The sequence below is a fragment of the Rhinolophus hipposideros genome (assembly GCF_964194185.1).
Source record: "Rhinolophus hipposideros genome assembly, chromosome: 24".
NCBI lineage: Eukaryota > Metazoa > Chordata > Mammalia > Chiroptera > Rhinolophidae > Rhinolophus > Rhinolophus hipposideros.
Genome location: NC_138070.1, coordinates 1,366,364 through 1,386,022, shown reverse-complemented (window position 1 = coordinate 1,386,022; position 19,659 = coordinate 1,366,364).

The following is a 19,659-nucleotide window of genomic DNA, read 5'->3' as shown; positions in this document are numbered from 1 at the left end:
AATGTGAGTCAGAGCCAACCATGGGGAAGAGAGGCTGTCACCTGTCCAACATGTCTGGTTATTTTGGGGGTTGGAAAGACTGGAGAGTGCCAGCTGTGGGAGTCTGTACCAGTCAGCTTAAGCTATGTTATGCTGCCGTAACAAATAGCACCCAAACCTGATGAGCAAATATTAGATCCTCCTTCAGATTACGTGCCCCTCATGAGTCTGCTGCAGCTCTTCTCCACTGCTTGTCACTGTAGGACGCAGACCAAAGGAGCAGCCTCCGAGGACGACAGTAGGGCCGACACTCCACACAGTGCTCACACCCTCTCCGTGGAGGAGGCACACATCATTTGCTCAGATTTCATTGGGCAAAGATAGCTGGATGGTCATTCCCACCCTCAGTGGGGGAAGGATGGGAAAATCTTCCCACAGGGAGGGAGACAGCATATTTAGGGGAAAAATAACTGTCTTATTGTCTTTGTTATTGTTATACCATTATTGGCCACAAATTCCCATTTTGAATGGATTCATGATCTCAAAGTCTCCAGAAAAAATTGTAAACCATCGATTTTCATCACTAATGCAAAATCAGAGGAAGTCATCAAAATCACAGAGCAGGACAGTCAGCAACTTGAAAGACTGGGCTCAACATCTGGTTAGCACATGGGAATCTCAGGCTTTCCAAGTGTTGTCCAGGTACCAGCTCTGCTCCAAATAGAAATGGCTGCCACCTCCCTGCCTGGACTGCACCCAGCCTGGCCTCTTGAGTGCGTCTCACTGTGACGAACAGGCAGTCCTCAGAGGAAGGAGGCCTAGAAGACAGCAGTCTTTTCTTCTTATTTTGTAAAATTAGCCAGCCGTGTACCCGTGTGTGTCACGCCATAGATGACAATCCACGGGAGAAAAATGGTCACTTTTCATAATTCAGAGGTGAAAAGGATTGCACTCTTCCTCCAAAAGATGAGCATGGTCAGCCATTATAAAAGCATAATGGAGCTTGACAGACGCACTGGGGTTACCACAGACCAGCACCAGCATTTGTCACTGCCGGCACTTAGATACTCAGAGTCTGGCAGTTCTGTTGGATATTAACATTTTGCTTCTAGAAAACATCAAACAAAAAGGGCTGTGTTAAGAGAAGTACAGGTACCCACAGAAATGTACAAGTTTCCTACTTTTTGAAAACCATATAGGGAAACCCAAGTGTGCATGTCAGAAAGGCTTTTCCTGCGCATGTGATAGTCCCAGATTAAAGTTGGAATCCTGAAACCATTGCAAGCGCTATTCTTGCCGAGCTCCTGGCTCCTGGTGGGGGCAGATCAGGCACACGTTAGACTATAACCACTGATGAGCCTAGAAGAGGCCCCATTGTAGGCCACAGTCTGCTCCTGGGATCCGGGCTGAAACGAGCCTTCGTCTACCCACACAGATACGCAGAAAACGGTTTTGGAGGATGGATGCAAGCAGGAGATGGTAGCAGGGTATCACAAAAAAGGACTTGAATGAGACTCTGGAGAACTGAACTCCAGACCACTGCTTCCATTTACTATGTCTGTGACCCTGAGAACGCACGGAGTCTTCATTTCCTCCTCTTGAAAGCAGAGGATGTGAAAGTGTTGGAAATTTTGCACGGGGTAGACATGGGATCAGAGTTACCCTCATTGTCCTGTAAGACCTAAAGGCAGTGTGTGGGCGGGAGAAGGTGGGTTTGTGCGCACTTACTGATGATTAGCGAAGCATAAGCCAAAGGCTGGGAGCTGAAGTTCCTCACCATCACCATCATCACCATCATCATCAAGACAGAGAAGGGAGAAAACATTAAAACCCAATTTTTCCTATAAGTACCATTTCCCCCATTAGCCCCATTATCCCCTTCTGATAATTTTTATGTCATCATCCACCAATAGATACCCAAAAGACCAGTTCCCACACGTATTTTATTTCCACCACACGATGTGGCTACTTTGTATTTTTAAAAAGTGATTGCAACATTTTAAAGCTTAGAGAATTCACATAAATGTCCTAGCTTCTCTTGAAAATTGGAAGACGGACCACCCTGGGCTCTTCCACTTGGCAACAACTGGCTACAAACGAGAAATCTTTGCTTCCATTAGAAGACACACTCTTTCTAATGTACCACAGCCCTCTGCACTCCCTGTTGCCTTAGGATGGCCAACTTAATTTACATTGCCTGAGCTGTTCTTGCAGATATATGGGTTTGCTACCCCTGTGTTTCAAAATCACTTGATTTATATTTTTTTAATTTGCCAGAGAGAAAATTTTTCTTGACAATTAGATTCCAGATGTTACCCTAAAAGTAACAAATTAGAATCACCAGGAATGGAAACTTTTCATTTCTGGTTTCAAAGGTCTTCTTCAGTGGCCCTCAGGCTTCGTCAGGGTTGAGAACAACTGAAGGTGGTTGTTTCCTAACCCTCTCCCATCACTTATGTTCTTTCTGCCTAAAAGAATCCCACTGAGATTTCCACACCAGATCCTCTAATGACCATTCTCCTGAGCTCACCCTGTTTATATATTTTCCTTGATTCGCCAAAGCTCTACCCAATGCCTCTGCACCAGAATTCTAGCTGAAAAACCAGCCACCGTCTTTCATAGGACCCTGAATTAATCTGCGTTCCTCTATCCCTCCGGACAGTTGTAGTCATCAGTATGCATTTACCCCTCCACGTCTAAAACGCTGAAATGTCGATAATGCCGTGTTCAGTAAAACACGTGGAGTACATGGTATGTCAAGATTCGTAAAACTTCACTTGAATTGATAGATGACTGGCATAAAATGTTAAAGGAGACAGTGCTGAGTCAGAAGAAAACCGTGATTTATTTTTATTGACCTGAAACTCTCTTTTTTTCCTTTTCTTAAAGAGGTTGGCCTGTTCTCTTCAACACTTTCTTTCACTAAATTAAACCACAGGGAATACGTAAATGACCAAAATGACAAACATTAGGAATGGTGAGTGTGAAGAAATAGAAGCACAGGTTGATTTAGGACTATTTAGTAAGAGAACTTTCTGGGTCTCTGGTTCCTAAAAACCCTCTCTGAAAAATCTGAGAGCTAACAGTGAGAAGTTAGCAAGGAAAACAGTGGGGCATGAGTGGCACAGGATGGAGGGGATTTGTCCACTTGGCCTCAGCCCCATTCCCACCCTTCTGCTCTGCTGCACAGACGAGGGGCCAGGAGTCTGAGAACTACACTCCCAGGCTTCCATGCAGCCACTTGCTGTTAGGTCCTGCCAAAGGGAGGGAGTGTGGAGACGATAAGGCGGGAAGAGAAAAATGGTTCTCTTCCTGCTTCTTTTCTGGCTGCACCTAGAGACCCAGCGGTGGCAATTGTGTCAGGAGTATCGACAGCCTTGAACAAGAGAACATCTCTGGACTTTGAGAAGGAATAGGTTGCCCAACATTCCTCCTTTGCATACGGTTTTAATAATTAGTGGAAACCACGCCCAGGACACAGATGGACGTATTCAAATCGACTGGAAAAGGCTCAGGTCCCACCACCGACCCTCCCGCACATATTTTATTCTCCAACGCCTGGTTCGTTCTGCGTCGTGAAAAGGAGGCATTTCCTGAAAGATGTCTCAAAAGAAAGAAAAAAATTCGGGCTCATGTGGACTGGAAATGGCAAATACTCACGGCAGAGCTGTTTGGATGGGGGGAATGTTGGAGGCTGAGAACACATGTGAAACTGACTCCTCCGAGCCCTATTCCCTCATGCATTGAAAGGTCAAAGAAAACAACACATGGGAGTAAGGTGTGGATTCAATGCAATAACTTATGCATAGAGCTGGGCACACAACAGACGCTCAATACATGTAAGGTGAATTCTAAATCTCTCTTTTTTAATATTGAATCATTGTTAGAATTATTGTAGTTGCAGTGTCTGAAAATAGCTCAAGCTCCTTCCAGGGTTAATTAATGGAAACCTCCATGAGTAGTTTGGCTCCACGGGCCACTTGGTCCAGGAGCCCCGGCCTTGCCGTTAGGATTCCGTCTTTCCACATCTGACAGTTCTCCTGCCCCCACATGAGCTTCAATTTAGGAGTCCACGTGTGGCAAGATGGCAGCCAGCTACTCAAAAGCAAAAGCCATTCAGCTCAAGTCTAAAGGGACACACATGCAGGTGGGGAGGAGTTTCATGTTCTGCGTTTCTTTTTAACAATACCAAAAATAAAAACCCCAAACCGAACCAAAATAATTTCATTCAATGCCTTTGGTTCCCATGGGTTACATGCTTCTCCCTGAACCAATCACCAGACTTAGGGGCAGGTGAAGTTCTGATTGAGCACATCCGAGCCACGTGACCACCCCTGGACCAGGGGGTGGGGTCAGCTCCTCCCAATGCACGTGACCGGGTGAGGGAGGAGAAGGGGTAAGTCAATTGTCTCCTGCCTAGAGCCGAGGAGATGGGTGCTGGAAAACCGAACGACGGCCACTCACTCTAACCAGCCCTCCACTAAACACTCCACCTCCAGAGGGGTTGTCTGGGTATACGTTTGTCTAGTAACAATCCTCTCTCGGATCAGTGATCCCCTTCTTCTGGAAACTTCCTCTTGCCTCTCTGCCCTTGCAGTTGCCTTACGTGGGAGCCGACCTGCTCTTCCATGACCCAACATCCATGGCACGTGGACGTAGTTATGCAAAAACTCTCTTCCCACAAAATTTTATACTTAGGGGAAGGAAATCCAGTTCATGTGTCTTGGAATAACTCAAGTCTCAAGGTCTTAGTCATAGAAACAGTTGATATCCATGTGGGGAAATTGGAAATGCAGAAAGAGTGACAAACACAGCTGACGCATGGCTCACAAATCAGGGACAAGGAAAAGCGACACGAATATAAATCTGCTCTGCAGGATTCAAGTCCGAGTCCTGGCTTCTCTGAACCCCCGCGGCACCCCTCTTCTCACCTCCCTGTTCTGGGGAGATCGAGTTCCCTTAGACAGTAAACTCTCCTCTTTGCAGGCTACCCATGTGGTCAGCCAAGCGATGACACAGGACAAATAAAGGGTGGGAACAAGGACGAGAGCTAGGATTTTGGGGTCTAAACACTGCTCCATCATTCCTGGTGAACACAATGTCCCTTACTGGCCTCTGCCTTCTGACCAACGCCCCCAAGACGGTGGGTCAGCGCAGGTTCCCACCGTGCAACCCCTGGTGCTCTGACCTCTGAGTCAACCTGGTTCTGACGACACGGTTCAGCCTCCCACATCTTCAGCCTCGTCTGCGGGGAAACACATTTACCACCGTGTTGAGCAGGCGAGATGTGTCCTCTTGTAAAAAGTGTTTCCATTCAGAAAATGGAAATACTTCTCATATATTTTTACCTTTTATTCGTTTTAAAATTTACAGACAGCAGAAACCACACGTGGGCTCACGTCTAAGAGTCTGACAAATGCCCGCCATCGAGTAACAAGGACGAGAAACCAAACACGAGCGTTCCATCAGGTCCACAGTTTACTCGTGCTGCTGTTTAAATCCATCACAATCCAGCTCTGGGCAAACTCAGAATTGCGTAATGTTCCTATACGCTTCCTTTCTTCCAGAATGTTGTACGGATGGAATCACACAGGACACAGCATTTGTTCAGGCTGGCACTTTCACGCCGCACAAGGCACTTGGGATTTGTTGGGGTGAGGAGGCCCCAAGTCCATTCTTAGAGCCGAGTCGCTTTCTGTGGCCTGGAAGTGTCACAGCTGGCTTCTTCAGCCAGTAGTTGAAGGACAGCAAGTGGAACCAGGAGGCAGATACCTCGTTGGGTGGGGTGCCAGCAGCACACAGTGGGGCTGAGCCTGCACAGAACTGCCCCCACCCCCAGCCGCGGCTGCTGTCAGAGGAGTGCCGGGGCGGTGGGGGTGAGGGGTCGATGGCACCAGTAGCGTGCGCCACTCTGGGGCAGGCGGTGCTGGCTTCCTACCAGGAGCCATCTCTGTCCCCTTTCTTTCTCCCTGTCAGAGCTGCCAGATGCCCGGGGTGGGGGCTACTTCTCCGGCTGCTTCTCCCACCCACTGTGTCAGGCTTCGTTTGGCCAACACTGCCCCCTCATGCGTCCGACATCTCTTTATAAAGCTGTAATATGTGTACACATTACTGGAAACACTGAGGACAAAACAGTGACAAGAGGGGCTGGGGCCCTGCTAGCCCGATCACAGGGGCTGGAGCCTTCTAACCGGGCAGGCACATTTCTGGTGGGTGACACGGGCATGAAGGACAGGCCTGTAAGCTGAGAACTACAAAACGGAAGTAGAATTAGCCAGGAAAGCAGGGTAAGGTCCTGGGGACACCCGGCCCACCGCCTTAAAACAGTTTGTTTCAGGAGAGATACCCACACGCTTTTTAGGACAGTGTTTCAGGGAGTTGGTAGCCCCTTTGCTCTGCTTTTTTGAAAAGCTGAGGAAGCTCTTTTTAGTCCCACGCGAATGGCCTGGCAACAGTCAACCTAAAGATTTTTTTCTTACAGACATCTAAAGGAGCCAAGCTCAGGGGTTTACGGAAATTGTTCGACGCTCCAGCACATCCCAGACAGCGAGACAAGTGAGAACCCGCTCGGCCAGTCACCGTCTCAGGAGGGGCCGCGACAGCTGAGCAGCCCCTGACCTCAGAGTGGCCCCAATGCGCCCACAGAGCTGCATGTGCTGCCGTCCTGCAGCTCCGGGAGGGTCCACAGCTGCCGCTCGTAAATGCCGGTGAGGGTTCTGGGGCCACAGAGTCACCTCACATCCTGTCGGCAGCAGAAGGAACCTTCTGGGCTGAGTCCCAGGCTTACTACCCATGGCCAGGCCAGGGGATAGATTTTAGAGAAAACTAGGAACTAAAACCAAGTAGCTATGTCATGTAGGGTCTCTGCTCCAGCTCCCCACATAAGAACACAGGACATGGTGAGGCCAAAAAACAACCCCCACGTAGCCATAGACAGGGGAGTCTTACCCCTATAGTCTCGCTGGCAGCTGGGCTGGAGACACAGGAAGCAGGAGCCGCACGATCTGCAATTCGCCGTCTGCTTCTCTGCCAACCAACCAACACAGCTACCGCAGTTCTATCAGTGGCTAATGGCTAACTGGTTACAGCTGACGGCCAACTAGTCACAGCTGATGGCCATCCACTACCTGAGCCAGCACCTTTCCACGTGAGGCCGAGAGCCTGGAAACTGCTCTCTGGGGCTCTGTCCCCACAAGCTACACTGGGGCATTGTTTCTAGAGGTGCTTTGGGACTGAAAACGTGCTCGGGCATATAAGAATTCCAGATACCGTACCGTCAGCCACTGAACCAGTGCGGGGCGCCTTCGCAGGCGACCAATCCTCCCTGGAGCTCACACCCCAACTTGCCGGGCTCAGACACCTGTTGCTCCTGTATTTTGAGTGCTCTGGTCCTCGCAGCTGTCCACTGAGCCTGTGTGTGGACCTTCATCTCATTCCCACCGCAATCTGTGAGTCGGGTGCTGTCATCATCAGGACGTCCAGATCCCCCCATTTGTCCAAGGGGGTCCCAGCTGACACCCGCCGTCTCCTGTGCCCCTTTGCCTCTCAGAAGTCTTCTGTTGGGACAATTGCATGTGGTCCTAATTAGGGTCCCATTTGATGTATGAGGATGCAGCCCTGGGGTCCCCAGGAAGCAGTGCCCTGAGCTAACAGTGTGATTTGGATGGAGACGTCCCGGGCTCTGGAAACAAGCACATGGCCAGGCTTGTCCCCTGAGCATTTCCACCCTCCTGGCCACGTGTGTGGGGACTGGCCCTGGACTGAGGCCTGTAGAGGAAAACGGGGCCGAGAGAACCAGAGAGACTTCTGACCCGTCTGGGCAGCTTGGCCTCTACTCATTAACCCTGGACATGTTCAGTTATGTGTGTCATTAGCCCACCCATCAGCTTGATGGGGTTTCTGCACTGGAAACTGGAGTGTCATGAATAACACAACGGTGGACAGAGAGAGGTCCAAGGAGACGTGTACCCCACCCCCCCACAGGCGCACGAGGACAGCTTCTCCAAGCACTGCCACCATTCCGCCTCTGGGCTGGGACAGTGGCCATAACCTGGGCACCAGACTCCCCCTGCTGTGCGCTCAGCCCCCATCACGCCCCACACCCACTCTGCAGGCTGCTGACTGTGGATTTGTTGTGAAGGCGGGTGAACCCCTCACACCCTGGGGCAGAAAGCTGCCATCCGTCTGGGCTGCTGGCTCTCGGTGGCCCCGCCCTTTGGCACAGCAGGTTTCAGATAATTCGGCAGCAGCATTTGACTTCCAAAGATGCCCAATCAGACCCCTTTCTTGAGGTAATGATGCTTCATTTTCGGGACGGAGATGGTCTCATACATCCTCCGCAGAGCCAGGCCCATCATCAAAATTTAACTTCCTGCATCTGTATGAGATAAATAGGGCTTTGCAGAAATGTGCTGCACACCAGTATTCATCTCCTCCTCCCAAAAAAACTTAGGCCACCAGCCAATAGTTTATGTTTCTAAGGAAAGAAAGAGAGATGAGGCGAACGAACCTTAAGAAGCCTCACGGTGGGTCTGGACCAGTCTGAGTCACGGGTTGAGTGCGAGAGAAAAGCAGGGCTGTTGTGAGAGCAAATCACCAGGTGCAGAGGGGGGGAGAATGGACAATAGAGGGCACATGTATATGTTAAAATAATACATGTTGTACAATGTAACGTATCGTAATGTATTACATAGGATATAACACATGCATTATATACAGGACACACACACACACACACACACACACACATATATATGGAGAGATAGAGACGTGGTTTAAGAATTTGGCTCAGCAACTGTAGAGGCCGACAGCTCCATCCTCCACAGGGCATCCCGCAGGCCGGGGACTCAGGCAGGATTTCTGTTACAGTCTGGAGGCCGAATTCCTGTGCTCTGGGAAACCTCAGCGTCTGCTCTCTGGGCCTTCACCTGACCGGGCGAGGCCCACCCACACCATGGTGGCTAACCTCTTTGCTTAAAGTCAGACTGTGAGCGTGAACAACTCCTACAAAATACCTTCACGTCTAGACTCGTGTTTGACCAAACACTGAGCACATAGCCCAGCCAAACTGGCCCATCAAACGAGCTGTCACCATACGCCTCATCGCGTCATTGGCTCCTTAGAACACACATGGCTCAAACGACCTGAAAATTAATAAGCAGAACAACGTGACGCTGTCTGCAGTCTGTTCCAAGGGTGAGGAATGCACCCCCGAGACGTTCACACAGAAACACCTGTCTTCCTTGGCATGGCAACGGGGGCTGGTTGGACATCGGTCAAAAATAAAACCATCACTAGCACGTTCTATACTGACAAAGAGTCCTCGTGTCTTTGGCTCTTCAGACTCTGATATGAGCTGCTCAGGGCTGGGGCTGGGGGCGGTGGAATTAGGAGAGAGGAAACCAAGGAGAGCAGGGGGAGTGGGGTCTTGAAGGACCAGGTCACTTCAAGGTCCAGCCAAAGGAAGGGGCCTGGGAAAGACGGCAGAGACAGGTACCTGTGGAGGGGTGACAGGCCCAGAACACATGCTGCCACCTCCTGGCCCCAGAGAATGGTGCTGCTGGGAGATTTCCCGAATTCATCAAGCTGGTTCGTTCACCGGCCCATTCAGACCTTCTATGAGAATAGCTCTCTGGGTGTTAGTGCTTGGATCAGGCTAGAACTGTGTGATGTGATTACTTGCCTCAGGGAGAAGGGGGGACAAGGCACCCCACTTGTAAGGCATGACCTTGGGGCCCCCAGTGGCATAGTGGTTGTAGAAACTGTCTCCCTTCCTCTCTCCTAGTCGTGGAAAAGCCATCTGCACACCGGCAGCTCCAAATTCCGTGACTCAGCCGGATGAAAAGATACGTCCAAATTCATTTGGGATGTTATAACTGTTTCCGTGGCATGGAAGGTTTTTTTTTTTTTATCTTAGGAAAATTTAGAGCTAAATATGGAATTGATGAAGCCATGATATTACATCTGTGTTAAGTATAAGAACAGCCCTTTATTTGGTCCAGATTCTCTCACGATGAGACGTGATTCCAACTGAAAACGTTTGAGTGAGTTGTGATTTGGGGCTTGTGATTTTCAGTTGAAAAGAACAAGAAAACATACACTTAAACCCAGTTATGTGATTTGGGATGTTTTAGAGACCTTAAGATTCATTCCACTTTTAAGAGCCATTTAAGCACTTGGGAAAGTGTGTTAAACAGTCAGAAAAGTAAAGTCGTTTTGAAAGATGAGATTATTCTGTTCCCACATGCTGCTGAAAACGTTTGATGCCATTTGCTCAATGGAGTTTCAAATGTTTACTTAACACAAAATGTTAAAGGGTGCTAGATTCACATGGAAACTAGTAAGATTTATTAAATAAACTTTTAACGTTAAGGAAGAAACTGGTTTTGGTTTTTTCTTGTTTTTAATTTATCACTTTAAGAAAACCAAGAACCACCTCAAAGACACCTGGGCCGGACTTAAGGTGCTGCCATAGCCTCGCTCCCAACCCCAAGTCGAAACCAGCTCGAGAAGGTGGTTTGACGAGGCTGGGGGAGGAACCAGCCAGGACTTACCTGCATTCTGTTGCGACGGATGCTTTAATACGACCCCTCGTCAGGCATCTCAGTCTTCCCCTCCCTCCTTTCCCTGTCCAGCCTCTCTCCTCACACCCCTCCCTCGCCCACCACCTTTTTTTCCTTTCTTTCCTTTCTTTCTTAGTTATCTGTGGACATAAGTTTAGGTAGACGTCCACATACGTTGAAAAGTAAGCTCAGCCATTTCCTGGAACTGGACATTCATTGGTCTGTCATAGCACGTACAGATGGATTTGAGAAGATCTCTTGGCTCTCTGGTCCCATGCAAACCACAGTGTTCCAACCATGACACATTTCTTCTGCAGAAACAAGAAAGGTGTTTTGCTCCCCGCTCGGCCCTTCCAAAGCCAAGGGTCCTGGTAATCTCAGCAGGTGGCCCCGTGCCATGTGAGGAACGGGTGCTCGATACGTATCTGTGGTCTGAGTCATTTAGGAGCATGTGGCTGGGAGCGCAAACTCATCCCGCAAGAAGTGGGGTTCCAGATCTCCTCCTCGAGACGTCTTATAACTTACTTTGAGCATTTGGGCCTCTAGGCGTCATTACCCCACCTGAGACCTGAAAATACAGCCCTCACTAAATAAGCCATCACACAGGAAAATGGGGAGGGAGTCATTTAGGGATATGAAGTGGGTCGGGCCGTGGACACCTGTCATCATTTCCCCAAAACTTCATCCCTGGGACTTGGGCTGGGCCTGGAGGGTCCACATTCAGAAAAGCCAGGTCAATCCATCAGCCAGGACGTTGATGGGACGTGAAATAATGTCTCCAGCTTATAAAACATGGGCTTTTGTTTTGCCTACATCTGTCCGTCTATGTTATGAGTGGTGTAGCAATAAAATGGGAAGGGATTAAAATAACGGCTGGATCCAACGCTGCCTGTTTAGCGCTGCTGGGATAACAGCGCCGTGGGGGGTGCACACTGAGCCCCAGTCTGGAACATTTTGTGCAGATCGCACCCTCCCGTAGCCTTCCAGCTCACGAGCCGTGGCCAGGGGGCGCTGGCCGAGCAGGTGTGCAGTGGAAATTAGTACAACATGCAGCCATTAAATGACACCTGCAAGAGGCCTGGTAAACAGGAGACGAGTATGACACAGTTATCTGTGGCTACGAAACAAGAGAGAAGTTGCTCAGACCGGGACTGATGTAACTCAAAACACCGTCCTCGGTCACAGACGTGCGCGGTCACCCAGACACGCGGCCTGGTGCCCCGATCCACCCTCCGTGGACCTCCCTCAGCTGGTTTTCTGAATCTGGGGGGGGAGGGGGTCAAGGTTTTCTGTTCTTTGTACCACATTTTTATCTCTCTCTTTCCAATCCAGCCATCCGGAGCTTCTGAGCTGTAAGCATATTACAGCTTTTCCTGGGCCGCCCCTAACTCGGCTCAGCATGCTCCGAGTCTGAGAAGACGGTTGCACAGAGCGAGGCCAGGCCCAGGTCGTGGCGTCCTTGCCGCACAGGCTGCCCTCTAGCTGCAGCCTAATCTAATCTAGTAACAGAGCAGCTGAGAATCCACCCACCTCCACGGACTCCAAACCTTTCCCTTGCTTGTCCCAAGTACAGTCTCTCACTTGCTACAGTTCCGATGCACAGAGCTGGGGTGTGCTCTGATCAAGAAATTCATCTCCAAAGGGAAAAACAATTGGCTTCAATTTTCAGGCCTGCTCTCAGTAAACGTAAAAATGTCATCGTATTCCTTTTGAGAGCTCACAAACCAGGTCATCAGCCAAGGATATTTAAGTCACAAACGACAAAGTCCATACAAAACGGGCGTAAGGGAAAACATGGAATTCGTAGGATTGCATCCTGGAATCGTTCAGGGGTCGTGCAGGCTGCCTTCAGGCACGGCGGGATCAAGAGGCTCGGCGTCACCGTCTCTCTGGAGCTTTTGTTTCTGCTTTCACATACGTTGGCTTGGAAAGATGACACCCTGTATCTCCAGTCCTCATTATTGTCACTATAATTCCAGTGGGAAAGGAGGACTTTAAAAAGACCAGAAATATGCACATGTGGCTTTTCTAACACCTGCCTGAGACTTGGGCATCATCAACACCTGCGAAAGGACACACAGACCCTGAGGTGCATAGTACTGGGTGTCCAGGAATGAGGCATCAGGCCCACCCCCCTTCCACTGGCCAAGGAGACTTCTGGTGTCAGTGGTAAGAGAGCCTATCTAATTGCAAATCTGAAGGTTATTGCTGTTTGGGTAGAAATCTCACATTGATGGCTGGCTGGCTACAACCAGCTCCCAGGCAACTTTTTTTTTTCCACTCTGGATTTTTTTTTCTTTTTTGACCCAATATTTTCAAATGTTTTACATCAGGAGATTTCCTAGGAAAAGTTCTCTTTAAAAGTCAGGATTTCTGCCAACACAGGGCTCCCATGTAGACATCCTGCCACGGTTGCAGAGAGCAGTGGTCAGCAAATCCTGCCCCCCAGGCAAATCCAGTGCAAGGCCTGGTGTGGTAAAGTCTTCTCCGGTTCCAGCCAAATCCTTTGTTTACTTGCCGTCTCTGGCTGCTTTCCTGCTGATACAGCAAAACTGAGTCGTTTGGAAAGGCAGACATCCTAGGCTGTTTCTGGAACAGTGGCCCAGGGAGGAGCCACAAAGTGTCCAGGAACAGCCTGCCCTGTGACGCAGGGGTCATGTGACGCTCAGAGCAGGGTGGCAGCCAGACTCCTGCAAACATGAGTGACTGGGAACCAGCGTCTCAGATCTCATCAGTCTTGCAAAAGAGCACTGATTGGATCGCACAAGGAAAGGCCTTTCTAGATGGGCAGCAAAGAGACAAGCAGCCTTCAGATTGGGCATCTCACCCTACCTGCCCCACCAGGGCGAAGCCACAGGAAGCCATCCTCTCTTGGAAAGTCGTCGCCCAGGTAATAACACGCTTCCCCGCCACTGGTCCTTTCATCTGAGCCCCTGGGGGCACTGAGAAATATGAGTGATTTAATGAGTGCCTGTGGGTGGGAAGGCTTTCTAAGCAGCCTGTATCTCGGAGCCCCTGTGGGAGTGGGTGTAATGGGACCCGTTATAATGACAGCCCTGTGGGGAAGGTGTCATTAGGGGAGAATGACACAGGCAAGTCTAACCATGCTGCCACCTAATCTCTGGCCCCCAGGAATGTGGTACAGGCCAGTGACTCATTCATGTCCCTGGTTGGGGGGACTCGGGGGTTGGGTCCTGACCAAAGGAGGCGAGATCAAAGAACTGGAATTCACAGGCTGATGTCCTGGGGGAGACACCCAGGATGGTGACAGACGCAGACAAGCCTGACAGAGGCAGCCCACTCACTCCACAAGGACGCGCTGGACAAAAAGGCAAACCACCCAACTTAGAAGTGGGCAGAAGACGTGACTAGACAGCCGGTTCTCTGCAGAAGACACACAAATGGCCAAGAAGCCCATGAAAACATACGCAACACTAAGTCATTAGGGAAACGCAGAACGGAACCGCAGTGAGAGGCACTTCTTACCCACGGGGTGGCTGTATTTTTTTAAAGGAAAATAACAAGGGTTGTGGGAGGATGTGGAGAAAGCAGAACCTTCCGACGTGACTGGTGGGAATGGAGAACGGTTGCAGCCCCTACGGAAAAGAGTCCAGTGATTCCTTGAAAAGTTAAACAGAATTATCATATGACCCCACAATTCCACTCCGAGGTATAATCCTGAAAAATTGGAATCAGGGACTCAAACTAATACCCGCGCGTGTCCACAGCAGCATGTTTCCAATAGTTAAAATACAGAACAGGGGCTGAAGGATAAACAAATTGCGATGCAGACACACAATGTTCAGCTCTCAGAACAAAGCACACGCCACCATGTGGACGAGGCTTGAAAGCCGCCAGGCGCCAAGGCCTCCTTACTGCAGGAGTCCGTTCCCAGGAAACGTCCAGGACAGAAAAATCCACGGAGGCAGAAAGCAGACCAGTGGGTGCCAGGGGCTGGGGGAGGGGTGGGGAGAGACAGCTAATGGGGATGCGGCGTCCTTTGGGGGTGACGAGAACGTTTGGGAACTAGACAGAGGTGGGCATGGCCTGTCCTTGTGACTGAGCTCCATGCCGCTGAGACTTCACGTGAACACGGTGAAGTCTGTTATGTGGTTTCAACGTCATTCTTTAAAGACTGCTCCTGGTTGAGCTCCTTTACAATAGAAATTATAGCAGCTACCATTCCCTGAGCTCTGACCGTGTGCCGGGCTCCATGCTGAGCAGCGTGTGTGTGTGTGTGTGTGTGTGTGTGTGTGGTGTGTATTGTGTGTATGCGTACACCTGTCCCCTCAGAGAGTCTGTTATTGAAGACTTCCAGCAAAACGACCGGACAAGAGCTTCTACCCTCATGAAATCCTCATTGTGGTGCCAAATGTCAAGATGACAGCACAGGGACAATGGAAGAAATTTAAAGAAAAATGTCTGGATGCGAGCCTGATGGAGGAAGTCAGAGAAAAGGCATTTAGCATCAGACCTGGTCACCGGGGCTCTCATCCTGACTGCAGTTTCCTGACAACGTGAGCTTGGGCAGTTTACGTGTCCTCACTAAGACTCAGTTTCCTCATCTGTAAAATGGGAGCACGGCAGTAATTATTCAGAGTCACCGCGAAGATTAGCTGTCGCTAAAACACATGACAACTAAGAGCCTGGTCCTGAGCTAAGCACTGTGGGTGTTTATTATTCTGGAGGCTGGGCTGCTCAATTTCTCTGGACTCTGTCACCTGTCTCCTAAACCCGAAAACCACAAACATGCAGATTGACGTGGCTCGTCAGCTTTCCAAGGAGGTGCTGCCGCCTCCACTGGGCGAAACTCCCGGCGCACACACAGCAGGCGCGGCATGGGCCGGCCGGCCTCCGGCACTGTCCCCAAAGTGCCGCCAGGTGGCGGCATTTGCACGAGTTACGCGAAGGTCGGGACTTGGAGCCTCCGCTGAAACTCCCGCTCCTGGAGTTGAACCTCGTGTAGTTGTCCCAGTCCGTCAGAGGGGCACCAAAGCTGGTGCCCTACCAGCTCTTCTGGTCCTTTTTGGGTCCACGTGTCTCTGCCCTCCGAGGTGTCTTCGTGCTTAAATCTCTGCTGAGCTCTCTCCTCCCCATGAATACCCTGCAGTGAGCAGCTTGCTCTGGGGTGGGGAGGGCTGAAAAGAGGCGTCCGCCCAGGGCCAAACTAAGCCTGGAAATGCGGCCTGTGGGCGCTGCAGGGCGTGAAGGAGATCACACATGCACACATATGAACACACGTGCATGCATACGTACAAATGCATGTGAAAACACGCACACATGCGTGCACATTCACAAACACACACACATACACAAGCACACACGTGTACACAAAGCACATGCACACACATGCACACACATACAGGCACCCACAGGTACCTAATGCACACGTGCACACACAAACACATGTGTACACATGCACAAATACACACGCACACACATACGCAGGCCGCCCCCTAAAGCTTCTGAACCTGCCAATCCTTCTGCCTTCTCACACTTCTCACCTGGCTGAATGCCGTGCACAGGTAACAGGCAAGGTGGGGACGGGTGGCGGGTCCGGCTCTACTGTTGGGGGCCTCTACTGTTCCCAAGGGAAGGTGGCGCAGAGAGGGGTGAGGGCCAGGGAAGGTGAAGGGACTGGGATCGCAGGAGAGGAAAGTGAGGAGCGATGCCGGCAGGAAACCAGGCATGCGTGGCTTTCTGTCCTGCCCCTGCAGTGGCCTGAAGCGGGTGACACCAGAAGGTGGAATGTCAAAGGCCAGAGTCCCTCAGGTTAGCGTCAGTCAGAATGACCCGGACCCAGAACAAGGCAGATTAGGGGCAGGAGAGGAGTGCCCCCCGGCCACGTGCCTGTCCGGGGAGGGATTTATGGCTGCCATCTGCACTCTGAGGAACAGAGGGAGGGAGGAGCACGGAGCACGAAGGAGCAGCAGCACCTCCTGCTCCCTGGATGCCCGCCCAGAAGCTTCCAAGGGCTTCGTGAAAAGGCAGGAAGTTCAAGATCCTCTTAATGAGTTTACTGAGCCTTCGGAATATCAAGTATTTGTTTTCCTAAGACTGGAAAGAAAGGGTGGACGGCCGGCCCCCTCCTGGCAGCCCAGCTGGTTTGTCCTCAGTTTGCTCGGGCCTCTGAAGAGCTCACGTTCATCAAAGGCCTTTGGCACCTGAGGCCCCCAGTTACCGGTACAGCCCGGGGCTTTGGTAATCCGCTCAAATCCCCAGGCCAAACACTGGCACCAAACAGCCCTGCTACAGCACGGCTTTGAACTTCAGTCCCAGGAGGAGGTTTGGCTGAGGCAGGACGGGCTTTGAAGAGGAAGTGACTCTGTCCTGGTCTGTGGGACACTAGGGTGAGCCTGGGCGTGACTGTCCTCGGGCTGCCCACCAACCCTCAGAAGCTCCGCCTCCAGCTCTCAGACCTGGATTGCTCCCAGGGGAGTCGCAGCTGGACCTGCTTTGTTCCTCCAAGGTTTTTGTGATGTTATTATTTTGGCATGCTTTAGGGCCTATGGGAAAAGTACAAGGATAGCATGGGAATTCCTGGGTACCCCTATGCAGACACCCCAAATAGTAACGTCTCAGCGTCTTACCACGTGGATTCCTCCCTCCGTCCCTCCTGCCCGCCCTCCCTGTCTGTCTTTACACACACACACACACACACACACACACACACACACACAGAGTTATAATTTTCCCTTAACCTTTTAAAATCTCATCTCTGATGATATAATTAAACTCACTCTCCTCATACAAAGCAAAAACATCCAGGCAAAAAGCCCCGCGTTGCCACACCCCCGCCCCATTTTGTCCCCTGCCCCCTGCCCACAGCTGGAAGCATGGGGCCCCCTCATTCTGTGACGTATTTTCCTATATCCTGCAACTTGTTTCATTCACTCAACAATTTATCTCCGAGATCTTGCCAAGCCTGAACATAAAGTCTGCATCGTTCTTTTTTAACTGGTGCCATTTTTTCTCATCAGATTGGCCAAAACATTACAGTTTGATGCTATCAGGAAGGAGGAAAGGTGTTGGGGAAACACTCTCACGGGCAGGCGGGATGTGAATTAGCTGGGACGCTCGCTGGAGGCGATTTGGCAAAGCTGTTAAAATTCAAAGTGTGTACCACCCACACCACAGCTCTCGGTCCCCAATGCAGGCACCTGGGACACGCAGCACAGCTCCCCACAGCTCTGCTCACAGAGCTAGACGCGGAATGGCAATGACTGGGGGGTGACTAGGAAGGCCCTGCCACTGCGGGCTCTCCACCCTGCTGCACATGACAACCCTGAGCAGGTGCTTTTACAAACAACCATGCCGGGGACACATCCCCAGAGATTGTGTTTCATTTGAGTTTTGGTGGGACTCAGGCGTCAATCACTAGATAATTCTAATGTTCAGCCGCCATGCAGAACCAGCCCAGAACCTGCTCTGAAATGACCTCAACATGCAGTATCCTCCACGGGCCTGCAGGGGGCGTAAGTGAGCAAGATTTGGGTAAAAAAGGAAAAGCCAGAGTCACCTGATGGTTTCATTAGCCTGTCCCTGCTGCTATACGGGGTGCTGTTTTTCAAGTTCGGGGAACTTTGCAGATCTGGCTCCTCGATTCCATCCAAATCCCCACTGACCAATGTGGAGCCTCCTAATGGATCTTCCACCCCATCCCCCTGAGCAGGGTTGTGCACTGCACAAGGCACCTGGTGATGATGACGGTGATGATGGTGGTGATGGTGGTGATGGTGGTGATGGTGATGGTGATGGTGGTGATGGTGATGGTGGTGATGGTGATGATGGTGATGGTGATGGTGGTGATGATGGTGGTGATGGTGATGGTGATGGTGATGATGATGATGGTGGTGATGGTGGTGGTGGTGATGGTGATGGTGGTGGTGATGGTGATGGTGATGGTGATGATGGTGGTGATGGTGATGATGGTGGTGGTGATGGTGATGATGGTGGTGATGGTGATGGTGATGGTGGTGATGGTGGTGATGGTGATGTTGGTGGTGGTGATGGTGATGATGGTGGTGATGGTGATGGTGATGATGATGGCGATGATGGTGGTGATGATGGTGATGGTGGTGATGGTGATGGTGGTGGTGGTGATGGTGACGGTGGTGGTGGTGATGGTGATGATGGTGGTGATGGTGATGATGGTGGTGGTGATGGTGATGGTGGTGATGGTGATGGTGGTGGTGGTGATGGTGGTGGTGGTGATGGTGGTGATGGTGATGGTGATGGTGATGATGGTGATGGTGATGGTGATGGTGATGGTGGTGGTGGTGATGATGGTGGTGATGGTGATGGTGATGGTGATGATGGTGGTGATGATGGTGATGGTGGTGATGGTGATGGTGATGGTGATGGTGGTGATGGTGGTGATGGTGGTGATGGTGATGGTGGTGATGGTGGTGATGAAAAATATGAAGATGGTGATGGTGGTGATGGTGATGGTGGTGATGAAAAAGATGATGATCCCTGCTGAGCGCATTCTAAGGGCCAGGCACTCTGCTAACATCTCTAACTGTGTGATTTCACATACTCCATGTGTGAACCCCGTGAGGTAGGCATTCACATCCACTCCACTGTGAAAATGGGGAGAACAGAGGAGTAACATGGTTAATCTGACCCTTTCCAGAACACACAGCTAGCGAGTGCAGAGCCAAAACCTGAGGCAGGACTGTCTCTTAGGTCTGTGGTTCCCAAAGTGTGTTTGCAAGGTACCGTGGGGCCCTCCAGCAAACTCACAGCAGCACCATGCAAATGTTTCAGATTTTCAAGGAAAACGACTGCCTCTGTCGAACGCCCACAAACTACTTACATTAAGCATTTGGAACTACTTAATAAGTGAAACCGTTAAGTATTTCTTTGGGGCTAGGGTGCCATGAAAACATTACTAAGGCAGCTGAGGAAATTTGGGGAGGCCTGCCTTAGACCTTTCCTCTGTACCATATGCAGTGCTGGGGTCACCCGCTGCTGAAATACCTTCCTCGGCTCCCTACGACCACAAGAAGTAAGCCTCAACTCCCATCCTGGCCCTCAGTGCCACAGAGGGACAGTTCAGCATCCCACAACTAAGATTCAGCCAAACAGGACCCTGGACATTCCCCGCTAAGCTCTG